Below are 16,933 nucleotides of genomic sequence, written 5' to 3'. Positions count from 1 at the left end.
TTTCTACCGCGTTCACTTCGAATTGACTTTAGTATCTCGTCTGTGTCTCACCATTATGCGCTTTACATCGAAATAAAAACTACGCACAAACTATCTTACCATTGGTAAACATGAACGCTGTACCAGTGTTATTGCAAAATACATCATGGAATGTTTGGATTTACTATTTATTGAGAATTTTACATGAACGTTTCATAAAAAAAATATTTTAGTAGACTGTGTCTCAAGTTCTCACTTGTGATATTCATTATGGATGTAATTTTCTAAGTGGAATGTTCTTCTTTGAAAATTTCTTATGGAAAATATGCAATAAAAGACGTAAGTGTCGTGATATTTTTAAATGTGGGAATAACATATTCTCTCTCACTCTCTCTGCGTCGTAATGACAATTACATGTTTAACACACACACACACACACACACACACACACACACACACACACAGAGTTTCTTATGTATTGCTTTCGATTGAAATCCTGATGGTCTTTATTCCATCTAAAAAAAAAAACATGGTAGAACGATCTTTCGTTTCATAGGTAAACATAAATCTTGAGTTGAATCGTGTTTGTACATGTCAGCTTTGTCTTGTATTGGCATTGGAATGTGTCACAGAAAAAGATTCTGAACGTTGATAAACTGTTTTCAAAAAGAAAAAAAAATAAACAAATAAAAAAGAACACACAGCTTTTCAACAATGACATGAGTGTCTCTGCTATGTATGACCGGCCTATTGTAAACTCTAATTCTAAAACCAAAAGCATGCATTCAGAAACATAAAACAATCTTTGAGCTGTTTTCTCTCAGCTTAGGCTGTGGATAGACCAAGACGTGCCTTGGTACAGTTTTAGTTTCCTCTGTTCTTGTTTTGTTGCAATTTGGTAAACATTGTAACCTGGAGGCTTCTACTACAACAACACGATATCTCTTAAATTTGGTATAGTTGGTGTGGTTGATCGTATGTTTGTGAGATTTCATTTCCTTCTTTTAAACACTACCGTCACTCAGCGCAGCAACATTTGTATATGTGTGGTTTTGGATGGTATAGAAGAGTACCGCATATAATGTTCTGTTGGAGTATGTATCGTTTGTTTGAATCCTACCCCGTTTAATAGGATAGTTTGTGTCTGGATTCTTAAAAAGGTGTTTTGTCTCTGTGTTTTTGTGTGCATGTGCATGTCTACGTTTTCTACTCCAACTTAACACTCTTTACACATTCCCCTTCGCACGTATGTGTGCCTATGTTTTCATCTCAACTTAAAAACCTTATACATTCCTCTTTAATCCAATCAACCCTTTTAAACTTCATCCACCCTTCAGCCTCAGGAACCCAATCCTATGTTAAATTCTTCTTCATGCTCATGCGCCTTTCCCCTATCAAATTTCCCTTGACGCTATAATAACTATCGCATGTTAATGTTTCCCTTGACGCTCAAGTGTCATTCAAATGTGGAATTCCCCTTGTCCCCCAAGAGCCATTCGTATGTTAAATTTCCCTTGTCACTCAAATGTCTGTCCCATGTTATACTTAAATTCTCCCACAAGTTTCCCCCTTGTCCCACGAGCGTCATTTTTACATTCAAGTGCCTGCTCAGCCATCAGCCTTCTTTCACGCGCATGAGCTGCATGTTACACCTGCCAATCAACTGATACTATTTTGAGACCCACCAATCTGATGATTTGGTTCAGTTACATATGAGAAAGTATCAATAAATTTGGCACAGAAACACAGACATTATACAATGAAGTGTGATCGTTTGGAAGTCAGATAATTAAAATTTAATATGTAGCAAGAATGAAATACGCTTAAATGTCGATAATTATTAGAAAGAATTACAAAACTATTATGTAATTTCACGCAGTAGACAGATCTTTGTTTTGCTCATTCTTTATTTTGAGGGTGTACATTATTAACTTTGCATTATCACTTCTTGATCCGACTTCAATATAAGTAATGAAAAGTTAAAAATATGTGTTTTCAATTAAAACTTCAGAACCACTTGAAAAGGAAATTATTAATAATTCAATATTTTTTCTTCGTCTTCTTGTTTTTCTTGTTTTTGTTCTCTTCAGTCATGCATCTCTTCGTCGCGTTTTTCATTCAATAATGTGTACACCTTATCTCTAAATACACTTCTATGTTTAGAATAATTTGTGTTAATTTGATAACGTTTGATTTGCATGAAAGAAAATAAAGAATTAGCAGTACCTTCAATTCCTCTTTATGATACTTCTTGGTTGCACAGGTTGCATGAAATGATTCATATTAGATTGCCTTTCTTCTTGTATAAATTGGAAAAAAAGAAAGGATTTATCTTCTGTGTGTGATCAAAACTTATTATGAGATGTACATGCGCAACATCAAAAGCCCCAGCCCACCTTCACCAATTTCTTTTCATTCAAAACGATTGTTCATCAATACACACCAACATTTAATGGCAAGTTGGAATGATATTGTACATAGCATCAAAATTAGCCTAGGTAAAGGGAGGTAATGCAGTTAATAAGCTTAGACTCTCTAGCTTTTCATTGAAAATAACAGTCACTTTGTGGGAAAATATGGGAGTAAATCTTACTGGGAAAGTGGACTGTTGTTTGCAAAAATTGTTCTTACAATAAATAGAACAATTACCTTTTTAAGTTGTTCTCCAATAATGACGTTAAAACAGAAACTAATGCGGATTACCATCAAATTTAAAGTGATGAGCACAATCTGCACAATATTTCATTCCACACATTTAGATAGTTGATTGTACACAAGACTTTGGATTTCTTACCGTCTAAAGAATGATATTAAACTAATATAAAAGTCATTGGATTCCCTAAAATGAAACGCATATACTACAAAATGAGCCATCTAAATATATAATTAGAGACATAGCTAATTCTATTTCACATTTTGCAAAATCAAATAAAGATGGTGAAAATTAAATGCGCTATTTATAATTGGAGTGTCAATAAAATCAAAAAAAAATAATAATAAGCAAAATGTAAAAACAAAATATTGGATATATACAATTTACATAATAATGATAGGAAATTTTAAACAAATCTACATAATTGGACCTATGCAAATAATATCAGACATCTATATTCACAGTTGATCATAAAATATATACAGTCTTACTATTTACCAGTCTCAATTTATTATTCTACAATTTGATCATTAGCTTCGTGTGCCTTTAAACATATTTTTTTTTCAACATCCTTTTGCTAACTTCGAAGGAATTTCAGATGTACTTCCAGTTCAAAGTTCATGAGGTTCTCGCAAAATAAATTTGCCTATCTTTCTCACATATTTCAGATATGCCATTGTTATGCGTATCATTATTGCGGGTTTTCATTAATTATTGGAGACTGATGTTAAGTTAATGGTCATTTTTGTAAGCAAATTTTTATAGAGCTAAATATCTCAATGGTTGTGCATTGTATTTCAAGAGAATGTCAGTTTGGAAACATGTTGGCATGGTCGTTTGACCTGGAAAGTTATCTTGTTGCGTCTTAGGTTTTATATAAGATTGTTCTCAACAAAATTATTGTGATACATCAAAAGACTGTTAGCGCGTAGCCACAATCCAGGCCATTGTTTCATTAGTACATTCGAGACTACATGCATATCAACTCATGCAATATCGCAGTTTAGTTGGAATATCACTGGAATTCAACTGGAGCTTCATATATTTGTATTTGTGATAGAGTGTTTAGGTCTATACGGGATTTCATTCACAATATTGTAGGTTCGTTTTAAATTTTCACGTTGTATTATACGGAAATAAATTAATTGTTGAAGTTACAAACCTTGCTGGTTTGTGCTCTTTTTTGTTACTTAGTTTATGACCATAGAGTCGTACACTAGTGTATATTTGTGTATGTATATGCAGATATGCCTCTAGGTGTGTAACTCTAATATGAATGTATCTAATCCTAAATGACCTGTATTCTATTGTCTGTGACTAGGCATTTATAAACATTTAATACGAAGATGTCGACAGGAAGATAACACAGTGTCTAACATATGAGTGATTTTTGATGACACACTATTTCTACAGCAGAGAGAGGAACAACATGAGTATATCTGGGTGTAAAACCCAGGAATTTAGTAATGTTAAAAGTCGTGTTCAGTTCAGTGCAGACATTGACGTAAATAATAAGTCGATAAGTGATTAAATATATGATCTAAGCACTGTTGACATCATCCCTGCTGCTGTTATTCCCACATGAATGATCTCTTTCCCTTACTAGGTAATGGTAATCTGACAGATAAAAGAAGCACACTCATACATGCCAAAAGATATGAAGCAGAGAGAGAGAGAGAGAGAGAGAGAGAGAGAGAGAAAGCAAAGGTACTTTTAGGGGGATAATGTTGAAATTAAAGTGGTCGATTTTGATTGAAATTTTAACGAACATATACATAAAACTATGACATCTGACTATATGTCATTAGTGCATTCATGTTTGATTGTTTGGTGTATGTGGTTTGGCAATCTGCGGCACATTACTACATGAAGACAATTTATTGATAAGATAACTGGAGTAAACTGCTTTGCCAAAAGACACATTAAAGTGACTGGCTGAGACTAATCAGATTGTAAGATTCAAGCCTGCATCTCTTCGGTCGTAAGTTCAACGTACTAACCACAGAGCATATCGTGGCACCGTTTTTGTATAATGTTTTATACATAATTAGATTTTCAAATGAAAATAAAAGGCAGATACGTTATATAACTTAGTGCATCAGCTGTCTTTGCATTTTTAACATTCAGGTAAGGCTTATTAGGTTGCATGTAGGATTCAAAAATATAGACGAATCACTGATATTAAGGCTGGAGTGGTGAAAATTGTTGGTAGTAAATTTTAATTGATTTATTTTCTTACAGTGGACACTTAGGCAAAATGTTATATGAATTTCAAAGAATCCAAGACCCTTTCTTCTGTTGGCTCCTGAATATTGTAATCATCAATTATATTCTTGAGAAACTTCAATATACTAAACTTGGTGTCAGAACTATGTTTGGCTTAACATGTTCAGAATATACTGTACGTACAGTACAACATTCTTTGACCTTGAACCTGATATGAAGGACAGAAGATCAATGTCAATGTATTTGTCAAGACCTTAACTTCAAAGCCAGAGTTTTGATGATCAGCGTCTTCAATGAAACGCAACTAAATGCAAAGCCTGGTTAAAATTCAATTTTATGCGTACAACATGTTCATCAGCATAGTGAAGCTCAAAAATGCAAGCCATGACCTCTGACTTGGTCATAAAGTAAATCCGATATGGTAGTCCAAATTCGTTTACAATAGAACCACTATTCTGGCGATCCAATATGTATACACTTTTTCATTGAAAACGAATAAGATATAACTATATGCATTGTAATGAAAACCTAATGTCAATTCCACCATTCTTACAAAAGGAATGATAACTCTATGAGATGGTTATGGTGCTGTGTTGTTGGTCAGATGAGCAATATCTACATTACAATTTGCTAAACATTGATATGATAGTATGTTATTGTAATCCACATTGCAAGACTTTCTCGATAGCCACAATGTAAGTTGTGTCCCGATCATTATAATCTAGGAAAACTACATAATGCAAGAAAGTGTTTACTCCTCCACTCCCAACTATAAACGAGCAAATGTCAGTAAGGCCATTTGGTATATAGAAGCAGCTTTTATACGTTTAAAGAGTTTTGGAAGTGGAGAAACCATCTTATTTATTTAGGAGCACGTGTGCATATAATGAAAAGTGTCTAACTGAAAACCACAAATTGACTATTTATTCAATATATTTATAAGATTGTTATGATTACCACCCACCATCATACCATATGAAGTAATTTAGTGAAAACTTCATGTTTATATAACTATCCATTCAGAACTAGTGGCGATAACAAGATTTTCAGGATGTTCTGAAGAACATGAAAACAAATATGGCTTCGAGAAAGGAAATACGCTCAGCGAATCGGATGGAATATCACCTCATTTATATGACGGAACCTGCTTACCTTCGAATTAGTCTAAGATCTTCATGATATAAGCCTGTACTCCAGATTTAAGCCAATGGATTCCAAATTATGGCATCTAAAAGGGTAACAATTTATATAAAATATAAGTAAGATCACCCCATGAATCTAAAAGAATCTTGCCCATTATCAAAATTGTATGATCATATAAACAAATATTCCAAGTTTAATGAAAATTTGATCATACTTATGACCTCCACTGGCCTTATGCCAATCAGATGCAAGATTATCTTACTAATGTGCATCGATTTTTCTCATTATCAAACCCATATAACATCACTGGGATATTAGCCAACAACATAATGAAACTCAGAGAAACTCAAGGAAACTATGAAGCTTCGAGAGGGTATCAAACACAGACAGAGACAATAAGGTGCAAGATCATCTGCACTTCTGATACAAGTACGCATGACACCTTGATCAAAATCAGACCAAGAACGGTAAGAAGGATAACTATTCAGATTCATGATCACGTCATGTATATATGCATCGTGTTTGCTCAACGAACGTGCTTTGCATATTGGTCACAATAAAAACCGCTTGAAATCGCATTAGATATATGGACTCCAGAGTGGTACCAAACGTCTTGAGAGTAACCTATATTGGGTGTATGTCTTACTGGGCTCATGTCTATCTTGAAAAGAAACTGCCTTGTGTCATTAGCTTTGCACAATCAAATGATTCTGTCAAAACCAAGTAGCACAACGTAAAGTTAAATATATGTGTGGTGCATTTTCTAGTGTTAGAATTTCATCTTTAAATTCTGGAAATACATTCCATGTGTCTAGAGCTGTATCTTTGCGTTTCCTTTTCAAAGAACGAAGTCGCATGAGAACCTTTGAATGAGCCTGAAAGTTACTGCAATTTAATCTGCTGCAATATCACCGTCGTTTTTGCCCAAAGGATATCCACATAATAGTCATTGTAGTTTTGTGCAAGCTGGATACAGTTATGAAAACCACATTTTTCTGATGTCGTAATCATAATCGTTTGATGTCCATTTTATGTTGTGTCTGAAAATACAACATCATACGTGTGTCAGATTCCTTGGGTGTGTATGGTTCAATAAAAGTTTTGTCCTCCATGCCATGTGGATATAGTATTCGCTCCACAATGGTCCTTATACCCCTCTTGTTGCGGTCTATCTCACTTGAAGTACCTTCTTCCTTCAACCGATGGAAAAACCCAGTTTTGTATTGATTGACATGGAAGACTCTTAGCTACTTACTGGCCTCACGTAATGTCGGAGCAACCCTACTTCATCAAACTGTTACTTCTTTTACCTCTGCTTCGTGATTAAGGATATCTGGAATGTAGGTATCCCGCATTATGTCCAGACTGTGCACATGTTCTAGGTGTTGCAGAGATACCCACAGGAACACCGTGCTGATATAGTGTTGGATTGTTTGAAAAGTTGCGGGCGAAATCATTTGTACAATTGTGGCACCATCTAGTACCTTAGCAATTATTTGTAAGTTTGCATCTGGATGTTGTGCTTGTGACTCGGGATATAAAATAAGCTATCGCTTGTTTGTTACCATATCTCACATGTCCTTTATTGGAAAAGAAATGGGACCATGGTTGATGCTGATGCTTTAAAAACTCTTCGAGACTGTATTCTCGGGCAAGCTCTGTACAATCTGGATCATAAAGCGCAGTCATCCTTCAATATTGCAACATAGGTCTTCACTTTTGAATGAGCTTTATTTCTGGATAACAATGACAACTTGCTCTTCTGTGGATATTTTTCCTGACCCAATATGCCCCCACCGTCAACGTTCTTCCCTACATCAGAGACTAATATGTTTTTTGGTATCAAAAGTTACGACATCACCACTGTCTTTTTTTAAAAGAAGATGTGTCAGTCTGCTTTGAGGAGCTTGTATCAACAAGCCTGTATTGTGAAATGTCTACAAATAATGTTTGCCTCAAAACCTACACATAAACAATATCGTCATTACAATGCACTTTCCATGACATTTGGTAACCTTGTAACCGACAAACGAAATCAAGAACATGATGGATCACATATACGTTTATCAAGCTTGTTTCGAGTAGAATAAGAACCAGCCTTTAAGACACGGGTATACATTTGTTACTGTCTTGACCACCAGAGTTACTGAGTTTCATTAAAAAATGTTTATAATGGGTCAGTTGAAAGTGTGCCAAGTTTCATGTTTTTAACGTAATTCGCACGATTTTGGGCTTAATCCTCCCAATCAAAGAAGATTGATTGGCTAAGTCTTTTACACGTAATATTCCACAATTGGCTTAAATTTAATATTTATTATATTGTCTATGATCAAGGTTATGAAAACACGAGTCATCTAGAGATGCATATTTCTTACCCACCCATGCCAATGGCCATCTTTGCTGGTATCAAATGGTGCAGAACTTTCAATTTATACATTACTTGTGATACATTTTGTTTCCTTGATAACATTACAATACAGATACAGAAAATTCTAAATATCCAAATACACCTCTCTGTAAGTTGTTTGAAATGTGTAACAAGTTTCATTGAACATTGAAATACCCTGAATAAATGAAGACTATCCTTCTAAAATAAAATTGTTTAAGACAGAAAATTAGCATAGATAGACAGACATAGAGATAGCCATATTCTCTCCCCCACGCACACCATATATATGATGGATGGGATAAAAGTAGAAGGAACCAAACAATGATCCTGACACTCCTAAATGTCATGTGGTTAGCCTACGGCAAATCTAACTACTAACGAGACTGTCTAACTGTACTTGTAAATATGAATATATCGATGGAATTATCGTGGTGACACTTCCATCCAAAATTATCACTGACGGCATCAAATGCTGCAATTTGGGCAGCAATTGTTGAGGCAGTTGCACTGAATTTGTATCTTCCAGAATTTATAATTGAACAGCTATCTGCAGGTAGACAAGAACATAAGATACCAGTGCTGGAATTGTTGATCCAAGATGCAGGTAAACTAAAGTTTGCAATACTGCAAGTGAGCATGACGTTCTCTCCATTTTCTGGGTATACCTTATCAGCAGTAACCGATACCTGGGCATCTAAAATATAAAATATCAAAGAATTGCATCGTTTTTAATGCCAGCCATGTTAAATCACAAAAACGTGGCAATTATGAACATTAACTTGAACTGAACCTATGAAGCGTAGCTAAATGATGTATTGGGCAGCCATTGACCGAGCCTCTAATACCTATTGTACTGGAAGTATAAGAGTCTCCAATCTTAAACTGCTCAAGGATTATGAAACAAAAGATGCGGAAACATGACAAGAGACAATGACTTTAGATCACAAAGGATATCCAGTAGTTGTGATATAAAATTACCTCATATGTAGTATCATTACACGATAACCTAGAACACAAGAAACAATGCATTAACCGCATGGAAACCGAGTGTTTCAACACATATAAAGTACATGTACCATATGTGTACTCAAAACATTTTTTTACATTTCTGGCCTATAAAGGATGCATATAATAATGCTGTATTATGTGTCAATATATTAGAATCGAACACAACCAGCATAGTAAATATCATGGTGATCCAGTCACTCATTTTATAGAAGACCTATCACTGCCATTTAGTTATCATATAATCAAATACATTAATCACGATATATTGAAACGAACGTAAACAATCTCCTTTATGTGTAATGCCCTGCGTCATTTTGATTTTTGTTTTGTAAAACACGTAGGCTCTCACAGCGGGCATGATATGTAAGTAATAAAAGTTCAGTACAGTAGAAAGATATAAAACGTTGCTATAGTGGCAGGAACTTCAGTCAGGTAATCTATTTTTACATTAATAAATACATTCATAACACATTTAATTTGTCTGCTTCAAGTAGTTATAGCTTAATTAAGTTAACAAGTTTATAGTCAAAAGAGTCCTAAATTTTCGAAAATGTGTAAAAAAAAATTAAAAACTCCCATAATGATATGGGGCTCTAAATGGTTGATAGCAGATATACAAAACTGCTCCTCAAATATAAATTGCCTACTAGAAGTGTTCTTTCTTAATTTGTGTAGAAGGCTGCCGTCAGAAACGTATAAAGCCCAAACTACAACTTGCACAATATTGAAAATCGCTCAATGGCGCGACAATATAATATGGACAATTCCAAAATATTAAAACTATGCATAATTTGATTTGTTTAATTATAATATGTTTTAAAATTCTTTCTAATTATATTTGCCTTTTGTTTTTAAGAAACGTACCTTACAATAATAATATATTCTCGCTTACAATCGATAAAAGCATTAATCACCGGAAACCTATAAGTAGTAAAGGGGGCCACTATAGCCTCAATGGAAATTAGCATTACAAGACCCCCCTGGGCCACTATAGCCTCAATGGAAATTTAACATGGAGAAAAACCCTGGGCCACTATAGCCTCAAGGGAAATTTAACATGGAGAAAAGTCTTGGGCCACTCTAGCCTCAAGGGGATTGAACATGGGGAAAAAAGCATGGGCAACTCTAGCGACAAGGGAAATTGAACATGGGGAATTGTAACAGGGTCCAGACCTGATGGGTCTATGGAAAGGGAACAGGGGGAGAGGGACATAACACACACACACACACACACACACACACACACACACACACACACACACACACATAAAATAATAATTCGGGGGTAGGCAATTGAAAGTCATTCTCTTTTCGAGAAATAGGAGTGGCCCTGAAAAGGGCCTTTGTGTTTCTTCTTCTTCTTCTATTTCCTCCACTTCTTCCACCAAGATCTCACTTTTTCCATTATTCCTTTCTTCGTCTTCTTCTTCTTCTTCTTCTTCTCCTCCTCTGTTATCCAGTCAGGATGACCCATGGCTCTGAACTTTCCCTGGACTGTGATCCAATTGTTGTTTAGCCGCTCAAACTCTGCCTCTTTCTTTTTGTTTTCCTGATCTTTTCTTTCTTTATTCCATCTCTCTTTAATCTTCTTGACCTCTACCTCCATCACTTTTCTCATCAACTCCTCTCCTTTCTTCAGTCTGTCCAGACCTCTCTCCACAAAAGAGCACTCTGTCCCATGTGACATATTTTCAAGAAAGCACCTGACTTTGCTTGCATTGTCAAGTGCTTCCTTTAGGCTTCCCACTCTGACATAGGTGGGATTTATCATACCTCTCAATCTCTTTTCCTCCTCTTCTATCATTCCTGCTATCACTTCTTTTGCTACGTTTAGGCATTTAGCGTAGTACAGGTACTCTGCTATCTTCCATTCTTTTTCTAGTCTCTTTACTACATAGATACCATCCATTATCCAATAGTATATATGTACCAAGTTGTTAAACAACTGACTTGCAACCACCATCTTCGTTTGTATTATTCCGTAGAATGGTTCGAACATCAAACTCTGTGGGTTCTTATACTGAAAGCGCGGACGTGATGGAAAACATCCCCTAAGACTTAAAATTGATATTACCTAGATCATCACTTAAAACGCGCGGCCGTGAAGGAAAACATCCCCCTACTTTTCACATTTCATATAATATACTATCCACATAAGTTAAATCAGCAATAAACTAACCCCAAATCTACTATCCACACACACACACACACACACACACACACACACACACACACGCAAAGCAATAAAATTAAACCCAAATTTACTATCCCCACAAACGTACTTGAGCGCTTACAAACAAACACACACACACACACACACACAAAGCGTCAGTGTTTATATACACACTACTCTACCTACACACATTGGCAAATCGATGGTTATTTCTTTTCTAGAGTATTGTGTAGCCCTGAAAAGGGCTGTTTGTTTTAGCACTTCAGATGCACCTATCTAATGCTGGCACCTTCCTGGTCTGGCACCACACACACATCTTCGACTCCAGTCTCCTTTTACTTTTTGTCTTGAGAGTGCAGAGGCGGGATGATTCGCTTCAGCACCGAAATGCTCTGTCTCTGGTATCTTGTAAGTCATCCTCTCTCCTATTTTCTTTTCCTGCTCTTCCTCTCTCTTCTCTCCTCCTCTTCCTTCTTTATTCTTGCTTCTTCTACGATAGCCTCCGCGGACAGTTCATTTACTATGCGCCTGGCATATTCCAGGTGCATCTGGAGTTCCAGCAGTTTCACAATCCTTGTATTCATTGTCTTGCTGTTAACAGGTCGACGATGGGTAGCCCGACTGACGATTAGTTTTTAAGTTATACTAAAAGCGCGGACGTGAAGGAAAACATCACCTAAGACACAAAATTGATATTGCCTAGATCATAACCCAACAACACGCGGACCTAAAAGAAACACTCACTTTTTTATACTACCCACCACTATTCTAAAAATGTTCATTAATCACTTCAATATACTATCCACATACTCAAAGCAATCTAACCCTAAATCTACTCTCCCCACACGTCAAGCAGCAAAAAAAAAAAAACAACAAAAAAAAAACAAAACTTGATCTTAATATACTATTCACACCAACGTACTTGAGCACTTACAAGCACACAATCATATACACAAACACAAACACTCACACTATAAAAGAGTCAGTGTTTATATACACACTATTCTACCTACACATATTGGCAATTGGATTGTTATTTCTTTTCTAGAGTATTGGGTAGCCCTGAAAAGGGCTGTTTTTTTTTTGTTTGCTATGGCAATCTTTCAGTTTCTAAGAATGCTACGTCCTCTCAGGATGGACTTTCTGGCGATAGGTCTGCTTCTTCGGAAAGAGAAGAAGAACTCTTTGGTGTCGATATGACAATCGACAAAGCCTTTGTCAGGTTCAGGTTGCTGCTGCTGCTGTTGCTGCTGTCTCTGAAGTCTGTACTTCTCTGTCCATTCTTCTTTCTCCCTGTTCACTTCTTCTCTGAAGAGCTCTTCGATCAGGTCTTCAGTGACTTTTAGCATTCTCAAGTTCTCTATTTCTTCTGGCTTCTGACTGACCCTATGCAAATTCACGTAGGCTTCGTTTAGCTTAGCTAGTTTGGAGCACATCTTCGTAGGAGGATGAGTCAACAATGGATGGTTAGACTGGAGGCTACCCCGGTTCTTAAAGTCAAAGCGCGGACGTGAAGGAAAACATCCCTCCACGGTTTTCGATCCGCAACGTTTAATGAGTGTCATGAGAAAGATAGAGAGAAGTCAAAGTGCATGAATCAACATTCTTATAGTCAAACAAAAGACAAAGGCATTTTTTTCAAAACACAACATTTTTTTATTCAAAATCACTTAACACTAACCAACAACTCTAACATTTTTTAACAATAATCCAACAATATAACATCCAACATTATTTCAAATACCAAACATGTTTTCAATTTACACTCTACTTTAAACAGGGTTGGCAACGTTGTGAATGAAATTGTGATTTCCACTGTTGCAAGTCACTGAGTCATGGATGGACACTACGTTTCCTAGCTGAAGACAACAAAATAAGCATGCTAGTCACAAAATCAACGATTTACTTTCTCATCGTTTCTAGAAAAACCATGATCAAAATAAGTCACTAAATGTTCTTTTGCTGATAATAAGTGATCAATTTCGATCTCGACTTTCTCTTTGAATTTGTCAAAGAGGGCTTTGATGTAATGGATTCCTTGAGTCGTTAATGGAGGACAGAAATGTTCACGCAAGTCTTTATACCACCAACGTAACACGTCTTTTTTAAACAGACTCCAAGCTTCGTCCAGATATTCTTTGAATTTTTTCTTCTTGACTGATGTTTTGATATTCATAGTAATCATGCTTCATCCATATCGTAACTGTGTCTGCCATATATGTTTACACAGTAGGAGACCAATTGCTGTTCTTGTTCTGGACATCTCGACTTGATCATGATGTCCTTTTCGTCTTTGTCTTGGGATTCTCCTTCCACGGTCTCCTCAGATTTCATGTCTAAAGTTTCTCCACTAGGCAAAGAGGGATAACAGTCTTCCATGGCTTCTAATAGTCTAGAATGACTTCTCTCAAACTGTTGATTTCTATGGTATTGTCGAATTCTGCATACAGGAGGACGTTCACTGTGTGATCTGGAGGTGGATTTGCAAACTGAAGTTCCACACGAATCTGGCCCGATTTTATAGGGTGGAAATGTCCCTCGTCGCTGCCTTGGTCTGGAGTGAAATCAAAACCCCACAAAGCATAGCCTCCTGCATAATCGTCGTACGAAATACCGTGACTGGTGTTGGTTCCTAACTGTCCCGTGGCTTCGTACAGGGACAAGTACGATCTCAAATAATTCTTTGCGACACCAAAGTTGGGCTCAAAGGGTCGGGTACACAAGGTCTTGCCGTCGCGACTGACTTCGATCTTGGACACATTGTAATGTTGAAACTCAAAAGGATTTTGATCGTGGGTTCCGTTGAAGGCTGAATTCCTGACGATACCAACAATCAAACGCTTGGGTAACTGTCCTTGGAACAGACGATCTTCGATCATAGATCGCTGTCCAGCGGGAATGGTGAACGTTTTCACTTCTACGCGTCGTATCGGATACTTGGCGGTCGTTCTGCTCAACGTCTGACTGACGTCGTTTCCCACATTAGGTAACACTTCCACACGACGCACGTAAAGTCGGGCTTCTTGAATGATAGTTTTGTATTCGTTGGCATGGGCCATCAAATGGAAAGCGGCACTGCTACGATTCAGTCTCAGACGGATATCCACCCCGTTCAGCAAATACTTTTCTTGTAACCACATGTCCAAATGCAAACGATCCATCAGTTCTAAACTTCGCCCTTGCAGAATTTTCTTACGACGGTCGTTAAACCCCACATTGTGAGGATTGTCATCTTCTGTCAGGACTGTCGCTAAACGTGCCTACACCTGCCGTGTCAGGTTTCCATACCACGCAAGCATCCAGATGAGTATTCTTGGCTTCTTTTCCGTACGTCAAGAGATTTTCCAAGTAGGCACGATATGGGTAAGTATCCATGCTGCTGCTGACCAGTTTGTTATTCAAGTACAAGTCCACTTCGCTGAACAAGGAATGCATGAAATTGTTGACAGGAGCTACTCTAGCATCGCCTCCTGGATTGGTGTTGTCCGTTTTGATCACTTTCACTTTCAAATACAGGTAACTGCTATTCAGATCGATGTAATCTTCGGGTTGTCCTTTGATTTCAAACTCGATGGGAGCGGAATCCGTCAAAGAGGAGACGGGATGAAATTCCACCCATTGGGATTCTTGCATCGTCATCATGGTAGGGGGCATGGCAAAGAAATCCAGTTCCGACTTGGAACAAGCGCAAGACTCTCGGTGCATCATTTTTTTTTGTGTCTGTTTCTCAATAATCGAAAACGTCTAAGTCTCGAACGGTTCTTCTTTTCTTGGCCTTTCTAGCTTGAAGTCTGGTGAAAGGGTGTTTTCTTCTTCGTCTCTTTCTGCCTTGTCCTTGCTGAATGCCTGACTCGGTAGCGTGCAGGGCATTTATAGGTGTGTCTCGTCGGTCCAAAAGGTCTTTGCCCGTTTGCAGCAAGACATTTTTGCCTGCCCTCAAGAAAGCTTCTTTAGGGGTTTGTTTGTCGATGATGACATTTTGGAGAAATTCTTTGCCTTGTGTCAGTGCCGCATCTTTCAAGGCGTGCAATCCGCGTGTCACCATCGGTTTCAACACCGGGGCCACCGAACGAAAGGCTGATTTCAACATATCTCCTAAACCGTGTCCTCGCTGTCGAGCAACCCCTCGGTACACTGGATACATGACTTACGAGTCGTGAGAGAACCGTTTTCGAAAATGGAGTTTCACCGTGACTTTTCCTTTGGTGAATGGAATATTTTGTCCCAAATCTCTTTTTATAGCAATGTTGATAGTGTCCAAATAAGACTTGCTGACAGGCAAATAGTGAGGATGTACAAATTCGCGGTGGACGTGGTAAGTATTTCCACCTTCTTCGTCAGTGGCCGTGGCAGAATCCACTTTGAAAGGAATGACACGTAGTAACGGTGCGGAGGCGTGTCCCACCACGTTGTACTCCACCACATCGGAGTACACAAACATCAAATTCAGTCCTTGGTTCAGTTCTACCAGGGCACGAAATAACTTGCTAAAAGACTCGTTGTCGTAAACGATTGGTAATTCGTTTTTCTTGAGCATGGCCATTCTCATGTCCACGTCTCCGCCCAACATGTCAAACAATTCAGGACAAAATAAAATGGACAGGATTTTACTCCCGTCCAATTTCATCAAGAAGCGACGAGCTGCTTTGTGGTATTCCATGGTGACACTTTTTTTGACACTCTCCAAAGCTTTCAGAAACACGACATTAAATCTGGAGGTTATGGTGCTCACCAAATGTTGACCACTAAAATAATAGCCTGGAGGAATGAACAAGTGATAGGTGGTGTACTTTTGATTTTTTGTGCCAGAGGTTTTCTTGTCATATTTGCCATAGGTATCCAAGTACTGTTGCAATTGTTCGTCATGAACTTCTACATCAAAAAAAAATTGATTGGGAAGGACATTGAGGACTTGGGTCGGGTGAATGATTTCTACTAAAGCCACTTCCCAATGGGCTTCGTGATCTAAGGGGATGGTCTGAGGTAATTTGGCCGTGTAACAGCACAATGTGTTCTTGGGAAACACCTACGTGGAACTGTCACTGGGTAAGGTTAAGTAAAATTGGTTTTGGTGATTCATAATTCCAGAGTTCTTTGGCTGTCCGAGGGATTGCTGGACGTCAGAGGCGTGTCTACGCTCAAAATGGGGTTGTTGTTGGAGTAGTGGCTGGCACTGGCACTAGACGCAAGGTTTCCGTGGTTCCCGTTCGAGGTGAATTTCAGGGAGGGATTAGGAAGCAGGTAACCGATGCAACTGCTCAATAAAATGGTCCACAATTGTTTGTCTCCTTGTTGCAAACTCAAATTGGCAATGGCTGCCCCGATGACACAATACACCACGAAGATTTGGCAGAAAAAGACG

General features: G+C 37.6%; 1 long non-coding RNA gene across 1 annotated transcript in view; it reads right to left on the bottom strand.

Moving 5' to 3' along the window:
• Positions 1–1,906: 1,906 nt before the first annotated feature.
• Positions 1,907–16,933, bottom strand: part of LOC149774852 (uncharacterized) — a 46,941-nt gene continuing 31,914 nt past the window's right edge. Inside the window, exon 3 of the long non-coding RNA XR_016416701.1 lies at positions 1,907–9,084. This is a non-coding gene — a long non-coding RNA (uncharacterized LOC149774852). The remainder of the gene's footprint in view (positions 9,085–16,933) is intronic.

Source organism: Sinohyriopsis cumingii, unplaced genomic scaffold, assembly GCF_028554795.1.
Source record: "Sinohyriopsis cumingii isolate HCF-2022 unplaced genomic scaffold, ASM2855479v2 utg000127l, whole genome shotgun sequence".
NCBI classification, from domain to species: Eukaryota; Metazoa; Mollusca; class Bivalvia; order Unionida; family Unionidae; genus Sinohyriopsis; species Sinohyriopsis cumingii.
The sequence above is the reverse complement of the archived record's forward strand: the minus strand, read 5'-3'. Positions and strand labels throughout refer to the sequence as shown.